The sequence below is a fragment of the Siphateles boraxobius genome, unplaced genomic scaffold (assembly GCF_051911475.1).
Source record: "Siphateles boraxobius isolate OS27281-9 unplaced genomic scaffold, OSU_SipBor_1 151, whole genome shotgun sequence".
In the NCBI taxonomy this organism is placed as follows: domain Eukaryota; kingdom Metazoa; phylum Chordata; class Actinopteri; order Cypriniformes; family Leuciscidae; genus Siphateles; species Siphateles boraxobius.
Window position 1 is genome coordinate 1032264 of NW_027508757.1, and position 10531 is coordinate 1042794.

Sequence of the window (10531 nt, forward strand, 5' to 3'; positions counted from 1 at the left end):
CCTGTCAGGACGCACCTGACGCCAACATGACCAGTTTTCCACTGTTCGCTTCTGAAGACAAACTCTTTTATTCCTAAACACGTTTCTAGTGGAAGGACTGACGTAACACATGAGGAAGAGAAGCCTCTGTTGTTTTCATGCAAATGATTTGTTTGTTTATGGACAACTGTGATGTTCAAGACTCAGGTCTGCATTAGTCAGAAACTGTCCTGTCAATTCAAGAGGCTTTTCTCTGTTGCTTTACATCTGACACACAAACCTTTGCACTCATTAAAAACTACTTTAATAAAGTTCTCCATAAACTGAACAGATATGAATGATTGTTCTGTTTTAAACTGTGTTTAGTATTACTTGTTACTATTAGCTCTATTTTCTATGTGTACAGCACATTGGTCGGCCAGTGGGCGTTTTTAAATGTGCTCTATAAATAAAAAAAACTAAACTGAACAGATATTAGGCTATAATACATTCAGATGTCTGGCATCCCTTCAAAAACTGTACCATATTAACCATAACTTCCAGCAAAATACAATAGATACTACTGTAAAATCATTATACATTTGTAATGGATGTCCTTCAGGTGTAAGAAGCCTTCAGAATATCTGACATTTTGTATTATATTATATTATATTCATTTATACTCATTTAGTGCTGTCAAATCGATTATTCATAATTATCGCATTATCGCATTGAATATAAAAGTAACGTTTTTGTTTATTATATATACAGGTGCTGGTCATATAATTAGAACATCATCAAAAAATGATTTATTTCAGTAATTTCATTAAAAAAGTGAAATTTGTATATTATATTCATTCATTACTCACAGACTGATATATTTCAAGTGTTCATTCCTTTTAATTTTGATGCTTATAACTGACAACTAATGAAAACCCCAAAATCAGTATCTCAGAAAATTTGAATATTATGAAAAAGTTCAATATTGACTATTGACTAATATTGAACTCAAAACACCTGCAAAGGCCTTTAAATGGTCTCTCAGTCTAGTTCTGTAGGCTACACAATCACGGGGAAGACTGCTGACTTGTAAGCTGTCCAAAAGACGACCATTGACATCTTGTACAAGGAGGGCAAGACACAAAAGGTCATTGCTAAAGAGGCTGGCTGTTCACAGAGATCTGTGTTCAAGCACATTAATAGAGAGGCGAAGGTAAGGAAAAGATGTGGTAGAAAAAAGTGTACAAGCAGCAATAGGGATAACTGCACCCTGGAGAGGATTGTGAAACAAAACCCATTCAAAAATGTGGGGGAGATTCACAAAGAGTGGACTGCAGCTGGAGTCAGTGCTTCAAGAACCACATACGCACAGACGTATGTAAGACATGGGTTTCAGCTGTCGCATTGCGTCAAGCCACTCTTGAACAAGACAGAGCGTCAGAAGCGTGTCGCCTGGGCTAAAGACAAAAAGGACTGGACTGCTGCTGAGTGGTCCAAAGTTATGTTCTCTTATGAAAGTAAATTTTGCATTTCCTTTGGAAATCAAGGTCCCGGAGTCTGGAGGAAGAGAGGAGAGGCACAGAATCCACGTTGCTTGAAGTCCAGTGTAAAGTTTCCACAGTCAGTGATGGTTTGGGGTGCCATGTCATTTGCTGGTGTTGGTCCACTGTGTTTTCTGAGGTCCAAGGTCAACGCAGCCGTCTACCAGGAAGTTTTAGAGCACTTCCTGCTTTCTGCTGCTGACCAACTTTATGGAGATTTCATTTTCCAAACGGACTTGGCACCTGCACACAGTGCCAAAGCTACCAGTACCTGGTTTAAGGACCATAGTATCCCTGTTCTTAATTGGCCAGCAAACTCGCCTGACCTTAACCCTATAGAAATCTATGGGGTATTGTGAAGAGCAAGATGCGATACGCCAGACCCAACAATGCAGAAGAGCTGAAGGCCACTATCAGAGCAACCTGGGCTCTCATAACACCTGAGCAGTGCCACAGACTGATCGACTCCATGCCACGCCGCATTGCTGCAGTAATTCAGGCAAAAGGAGCCCCAACTAAGTATTGAGTGCTGTACATGCTCATACTTTTCATTTTCATACTTTTCAGTTGGCCAACATTTCTAAAAATCCTTTTTTTGTATTGGTATTGGTTTTCTTTAGTAATATTCTAATTTTCGGAGATACTGAATTTGGGATTTTCATTAGTTGTCAGTTTTAATCATCACAATTAAATGAAATAAACATTTGAAATATATCAGTCTGTGTATAATGAATTAATATAATATCCAAGTTTCACTTTTTGAATGTAATTACTGAAATAAATCAACTTTTTGATGATATTCTAATTATATGACCAGCGTCTGTGTGTGTGTGTGTGTGTGTGTGTGTGTGTGTGTGTGTGTGTGTTTGTGTTTGTGTGTCAGTGACTGTAGACGCAGTGCTAGTATAAAGATTAAGTGTCGGCTTAGTGTCGGCTAGTATAAAGATTATTAAGAGTCGACTGTAGACGCAGTGCTAGTATAAAGATTATTAAATGTCGACTGTAGACGCAGTGCTAGTATAAAGATTATTAAATGTCGACTGTAGACGCAGTGCTAGTATAAAGGTTATTAAATGTCGACTGTAGACGCAGTGCTAGTATAAAGATTATTAAGTGTCGACTGTAGACGCAGTGCTAGTATAAAGATTATTAAATGTCGACTGTAGACGCAGTGCTAGTATAAAGATTATTAAGTGTCGACTGTAGACGCAGTGCTAGTATAAAGATTATTAAATGTCGACTGTAGACGCAGTGCTAGTATAAAGATTATTAAGAGTCGACTGTAGACGCAGTGCTAGTATAAAGATTAAGTGTCGACTGTAGACGCAGTGCTAGTATAAAGGTTATTAAATGTCGACTGTAGACGCAGTGCTAGTATAAAGATTATTAAGAGTCGACTGTAGACGCAGTGCTAGTATAAAGGTTATTAAATGTCGACTGTAGAAGCAGTGCTAGTATAAAGATTATTAAGTGTCGACTGTAGACGCAGTGCTAGTATAAAGATTATTAAGAGTCGACTGTAGACGCAGTGCAAGATTAGTGTGTGTGTGTGTGTGTGTGTGTGTGTGTGTGTGTGTGTGTGTGTTTGTGTGTCAGTGACTGTAGACGCAGTGCTAGTATAAAGATTAAGTGTCGACTGTAGACGCAGTGCTAGTATAAAGATTATTAAATGTCGACTGTAGACGCAGTGCTAGTATAAAGATTATTAAGTGTCGACTGTAGACGCAGTGCTAGAATAAAGATTATTAAATGTCGACTGTAGACGCAGTGCTAGAATAAAGATTATTAAATGTCGACTGTAGACGCAGTGCTAGTATAAAGATTATTAAGTGTCGACTGTAGACGCAGTGCTAGTATAAAGATTATTAAGTGTCGACTGTAGACGCAGTGCTAGTATAAAGATTATTAAGTGTCGACTGTAGACGCAGTGCTAGAATAAAGATTATTAAGTGTCGACTGTAGACGCAGTGCTAGTATAAAGATTATTAAGAGTCGACTGTAGACGCAGTGCTAGAATAAAGATTATTAAGTGTCGACTGTAGACGCAGTGCTAGTATAAAGATTATTAAGTGTCGACTGTAGACGCAGTGCTAGAATAAAGATTATTAAGTGTCGACTGTAGACGCAGTGCTAGTATAAAGATTATTAAGTGTCGACTGTAGACGCAGTGCTAGTATAAAGATTATTAAATGTTGACTAGACGCAGTGCTAGTATTAAGATTATTAAATGTCGACTGTAGACGCAGTGCTAGTATAAAGATTATTAAGTGTCGACTGTAGACGCAGTGCTAGTATAAAGATTATTAAGTGTCGACTGTAGACGCAGTGCTAGAATAAAGATTATTAAGTGTCGACTGTAGACGCAGTGCTAGTATTAAGATTATTAAATGTCGACTGTAGACGCAGTGCTAGTATAAAGATTATTAAGTGTCGACTGTAGACGCAGTACTAGAATAAAGATTATTAAGTGTTGACTGTAGACGCAGTGCTAGTATAAAGATTATTAAGTGTCGACTGTAGACGCAGTGCTAGTATAAAGATTATTAAGTGTCGACTGTAGACGCAGTGCTAGTATTAAGATTATTAAGTGTCGACTGTAGACGCAGTGCTAGTATAAAGATTATTAAGAGTCGACTGTAGACGCAGTGCTAGAATAAAGATTATTAAGTGTCGACTGTAGACGCAGTGCTAGAATAAAGATTATTAAGTGTCGACTGTAGACGCAGTGCTAGTATAAAGATTATTAAGTGTCGACTGTAGACGCAGTGCTAGAATAAAGATTATTAAGTGTCGACTGTAGACGCAGTGCTAGTATTAAGATTATTAAGTGTCGACTGTAGACGCAGTGCTAGAATAAAGATTATTAAGTGTTGACTGTAGACGCAGTGCTAGTATAAAGATTATTAAGTGTCGACTGTAGACGCAGTGCTAGAATAAAGATTATTAAGTGTTGACTGTAGACGCAGTGCTAGTATAAAGATTATTAAGTGTCGACTGTAGACGCAGTGCTAGTATAAAGATTATTAAGTGTCGACTGTAGACGCAGTGCTAGTATTAAGATTATTAAGTGTCGACTGTAGACGCAGTGCTAGTATAAAGATTATTAAGAGTCGACTGTAGACGCAGTGCTAGAATAAAGATTATTAAGTGTCGACTGTAGACGCAGTGCTAGAATAAAGATTATTAAGTGTCGACTGTAGACGCAGTGCTAGAATAAAGATTATTAAGTGTCGACTGTAGACGCAGTGCTAGTATAAAGATTATTAAGTGTCGACTGTAGACGCAGTGCTAGAATAAAGATTATTAAGTGTCGACTGTAGACGCAGTGCTAGTATAAAGATTATTAAGTGTCGACTGTAGACGCAGTGCTAGAATAAAGATTAAGTGTTGACTGTAGACGCAGTGCTAGTATAAAGATTATTAAGTGTCGACTGTAGACGCAGTGCTAGAATAAAGATTATTAAGTGTCGACTGTAGACGCAGTGCTAGTATAAAGATTATTAAGAGTCGACTGTAGACGCAGTGCTAGAATAAAGATTATTAAGTGTCGACTGTAGACGCAGTGCTAGTATAAAGATTATTAAGAGTCGACTGTAGACGCAGTGCTAGTATAAAGATTATTAAGTGTCGACTGTAGACGCAGTGCTAGAATAAAGATTATTAAGTGTCGACTGTAGACGCAGTGCTAGTATAAAGATTATTAAGTGTCGACTGTAGACGCAGTGCTAGTATAAAGATTATTAAGTGTCGACTGTAGACGCAGTGCTAGTATAAAGATTATTAAGTGTCGACTGTAGACGCAGTGCTAGAATAAAGATTATTAAGTGTCGACTGTAGACGCAGTGCTAGTATAAAGATTATTAAGTGTCGACTGTAGACGCAGTGCTAGTATAAAGATTATTAAGTGTCGACTGTAGACGCAGTGCTAGTATAAAGATTATTAAGTGTCGACTGTAGACGCAGTGCTAGTATAAAGATTATTAAGTGTTGACTGTAGACGCAGTGCTAGTATAAAGATTATTAAGTGTCGACTGTAGACGCAGTGCTAGAATAAAGATTATTAAGTGTCGACTGTAGACGCAGTGCTAGTATAAAGATTATTAAGAGTCGACTGTAGACGCAGTGCTAGAATAAAGATTATTAAGTGTTGACTGTAGACGCAGTGCTAGTATAAAGATTATTAAGTGTCGACTGTAGACGCAGTGCTAGTATAAAGATTATTAAGTGTCGACTGTAGACGCAGTGCTAGAATAAAGATTATTAAGTGTCGACTGTAGACGCAGTGCTAGAATAAAGATTATTAAGTGTCGACTGTAGACGCAGTGCTAGAATAAAGATTATTAAGTGTCGACTGTAGACGCAGTGCTAGAATAAAGATTATTAAATGTCGACTGTAGACGTAGTGCTAGTATAAAGATTATTAAGTGTCTACTGTAGACGCAGTGCTAGTATAAAGATTATTAAGTGTCTACTGTAGACGCAGTGCTAGTATAAAGATTATTAAGTGTCGACTGTAGACATAGTGCTAGTATAAAGATTATTAAATGTCGACTGTAGACGCAGTGCTAGTATAAAGATTATTAAGTGTCGACTGTAGACATAGTGCTAGTATAAAGATTATTAAGTGTCGACTGTAGACGCAGTGCTAGTATAAAGATTATTAAGTGTCGACTGTAGACGCAGTGCTAGAATAAAGATTATTAAGTGTCGACTGTAGACGCAGTGCTAGTATAAAGATTATTAAGTGTCGACTGTAGACGCAGTGCTAGAATAAAGATTATTAAGTGTCGACTGTAGACGCAGTGCTAGAATAAAGATTATTAAGTGTCGACTGTAGACGCAGTGCTAGTATAAAGATTATTAAGTGTCGACTGTAGACGCAGTGCTAGAATAAAGATTATTAAGTGTCGACTGTAGACGCAGTCCTAGTATAAAGATTATTAAGTGTCGACTGTAGACGCAGTGCTAGAATAAAGATTATTAAGTGTCGACTGTAGACGCAGTGCTAGAATAAAGATTATTAAGTGTCGACTGTAGACGCAGTGCTAGAATAAAGATTATTAAGTGTCGACTGTAGACGCAGTGCTAGTATAAAGATTATTAAGTGTCGACTGTAGACGCAGTGCTAGAATAAAGATTATTAAGTGTCGACTGTAGACGCAGTGCTAGTATAAAGATTATTAAGTGTCGACTGTAGACGCAGTGCTAGAATAAAGATTATTAAGTGTCGACTGTAGACGCAGTGCTAGTATAAAGATAATTAAGAGTCGACTGTAGACGCAGTGCTAGAATAAAGATTATTAAGTGTCGACTGTAGACGCAGTGCTAGAATAAAGATTATTAAGTGTCGACTGTAGACGCAGTGCTAGTATAAAGATTATTAAGTGTCGACTGTAGACGCAGTGCTAGAATAAAGATTATTAAGTGTCGACTGTAGACGCAGTGCTAGAATAAAGATTATTAAGTGTTGACTGTAGACGCAGTGCTAGTATAAAGATTATTAAGTGTCGACTGTAGACGCAGTGCTAGAATAAAGATTATTAAGTGTCGACTGTAGACGCAGTGCTAGTATAAAGATTATTAAGAGTCGACTGTAGACGCAGTGCTAGTATAAAGATTATTAAGTGTCGACTGTAGACGCAGTGCTAGTATAAAGATTATTAAGAGTCGACTGTAGACGCAGTGCTAGAATAAAGATAATTAAGTGTCGACTGTAGACGCAGTGCTAGAATAAAGATTATTAAGTGTCGACTGTAGACGCAGTGCTAGAATAAAGATTATTAAGTGTCGACTGTAGACGCAGTGCTAGTATAAAGATTATTAAGTGTCGACTGTAGACATAGTGCTAGTATAAAGATTATTAAATGTCGACTGTAGACGTAGTGCTAGTATAAAGATTATTAAGTGTCTACTGTAGACGTAGTGCTAGTATAAAGATTATTAAGTGTCTACTGTAGACATAGTGCTAGTATAAAGATTATTAAATGTCGACTGTAGACATAGTGCTAGTATAAAGATTATTAAGTGTCTACTGTAGACATAGTGCTAGAATAAAGATTATTAAATGTCGACTGTAGACCTAGTGCTAGTATAAAGATTATTAAGTGTCTACTGTAGACATAGTGCTAGTATAAAGATTATTAAATGTCGACTGTAGACGTAGTGCTAGTATAAAGATTATTAAGTGTCGACTGTAGACATAGTGCTAGAATAAAGATTATTAAATGTCGACTGTAGACGTAGTGCTAGTATAAAGATTATTAAGTGTCTACTGTAGACGCAGTGCTAGTATAAAGATTATTAAGTGTCTACTGTAGACGCAGTGCTAGTATAAAGATTATTAAGTGTCGACTGTAGACATAGTGCTAGTATAAAGATTATTAAATGTCGACTGTAGACGCAGTGCTAGTATAAAGATTATTAAGTGTCGACTGTAGACATAGTGCTAGTATAAAGATTATTAAGTGTCGACTGTAGACGCAGTGCTAGTATAAAGATTATTAAGTGTCGACTGTAGACGCAGTGCTAGAATAAAGATTATTAAGTGTCGACTGTAGACGCAGTGCTAGTATAAAGATTATTAAGTGTCGACTGTAGACATAGTGCTAGTATAAAGATTATTAAATGTCGACTGTAGACGCAGTGCTAGTATAAAGATTATTAAGTGTCGACTGTAGACATAGTGCTAGTATAAAGATTATTAAGTGTCGACTGTAGACGCAGTGCTAGTATAAAGATTATTAAGTGTCGACTGTAGACGCAGTGCTAGAATAAAGATTATTAGGTGTCGACTGTAGACGCAGTGCTAGAATAAAGATTATTAAGTGTCGACTGTAGACATAGTGCTAGAATAAAGATTATTAAATGTCGACTGTAGACGTAGTGCTAGTATAAAGATTATTAAGTGTCTACTGTAGACGCAGTGCTAGTATAAAGATTATTAAGTGTCGACTGTAGACGCAGTGCTAGTATAAAGATTATTAAGTGTCGACTGTAGACATAGTGCTAGTATAAAGATTATTAAATGTCGACTGTAGACGCAGTGCTAGTATAAAGATTATTAAGTGTCGACTGTAGACATAGTGCTAGTATAAAGATTATTAAGTGTCGACTGTAGACGCAGTGCTAGTATAAAGATTATTAAGTGTCGACTGTAGACGCAGTGCTAGAATAAAGATTATTAAGTGTCGACTGTAGACGCAGTGCTAGTATAAAGATTATTAAGAGTCGACTGTAGACGCAGTGCTAGTATAAAGATTATTAAGTGTCGACTGTAGACGCAGTGCTAGAATAAAGATTATTAAGTGTCGACTGTAGACGCAGTGCTAGAATAAAGATTATTAAGTGTCGACTGTAGACACCCCAGGTAATTTTGAATCAGGTGCGAGATATGAAGTTAACTTTTCATCACAAAGGTTTAATGATGGTCAAAATACAGGACAGCAGAACAGGCAGCAACACACACACTATTTACAACAGAGATCGGACAATGTCTGACTGAACAGACGGAACTTATGCAAACACAGATGATGATGATTAACTAAACACACTGTAAAAACTAATTAGTTCAGTTTAATTAATTTAATTGTGCAAACTCGTTGCCTTCATTTAAGTAAGCATAACTTAATTACATCAAGTTCTTCTTACTTAATCTATTTAAGTTTTGTCAACTTAATTCTATCTGTGATCTGAGGAAGTGTACTCCCAGAGTGCATTGCGGCATGAATAAATTAATTGCTTTGTTTTACCATTTGTGGCTTTATTTTACCATTAAAATTGTATTTGCTATCGTTATTGGGGTTATACTGACAAGAGACAGCAAATAAAATTGCAATGGATCATTATTAAACATGATAGTTACGTTATACATCATAAATACATTCATTAAGAACATGGAAATAATTTAAATATAAATATATATAATATTTATTACTTCACTTCCTTTGAAATCAAATAACTGTGATTTCATGTTGCATCACTGCATCAATTGGAAGATAATCACAATAATATAAATGAAGTTCCAAGTGCCCAACCAAAGGGAACACTAATCACAATAATGGTGAGAAATTTTAGGTTGATTTTAGGAAATCAACAGGAATTTATGAAGTCAACTTATGTGACGTTCTCCCAAAATGTTTTGTTGTATTGACAATTACATTCAAGATGACTGTAAAATGAGCGAATGCAACTAAGAACGATGACTGCAGAAGTGGAAGAAATCAGTGAAAAGTCTATTAAGAATTGCCCCGCCTCAAAAACCATTTCCCCCGCCTGCTTTTTTTTGTGGCAAAATGGTACTCAAACCAGTCAAGTAATGTTTACTAGTTTTCTGAGTAATGAAGGCATAGCATACAAACAGTACAGATTAATAATTTTTTTAAGTAAGTTCAACACATTATCGGAGATTAAGTAAAGTTAACTAAACAATAGTTAGTAAGAACAATGTTAGATTTTATAATGCACAGGTGATACAGATGATGACGATGATTAACTAAACACAGGTGATTCAGCTAAACTGATAATGACAGATGACACGTGACATGTGAATACAAGCAGACAAGTCCAAATGAAAACAAACTCAAACTATACATTCACACACACACACACACACACACACACACACACACACACACACACACACACACACACACACACACACACACACACACACACACACACACACACACACACACACACATATATAAACAGACATATAATAAAAAAAATATGTTAGATGCAATTAATCCCGATTAATCGATTTGACAGCACTAATTATATTCTATTACATTACATGATATTGTATTATTATATCATATAAGTTACTTGTCACTATTTGGATAGTTATATTAAAATTAGTAGCCTTACTATAAGATTACTTAGTAATTAAAAACTAAAAACAAATAGGCATAATAAAATAAGTAGTAAAACAAAACAAAAATCCATGGTAGCCCAAACAACATCATCATTCAAGGCACACGCCTCTTGAATAGATGAAGAGCGTATAAATACAGACTGACGCCTCTTTCCTCACT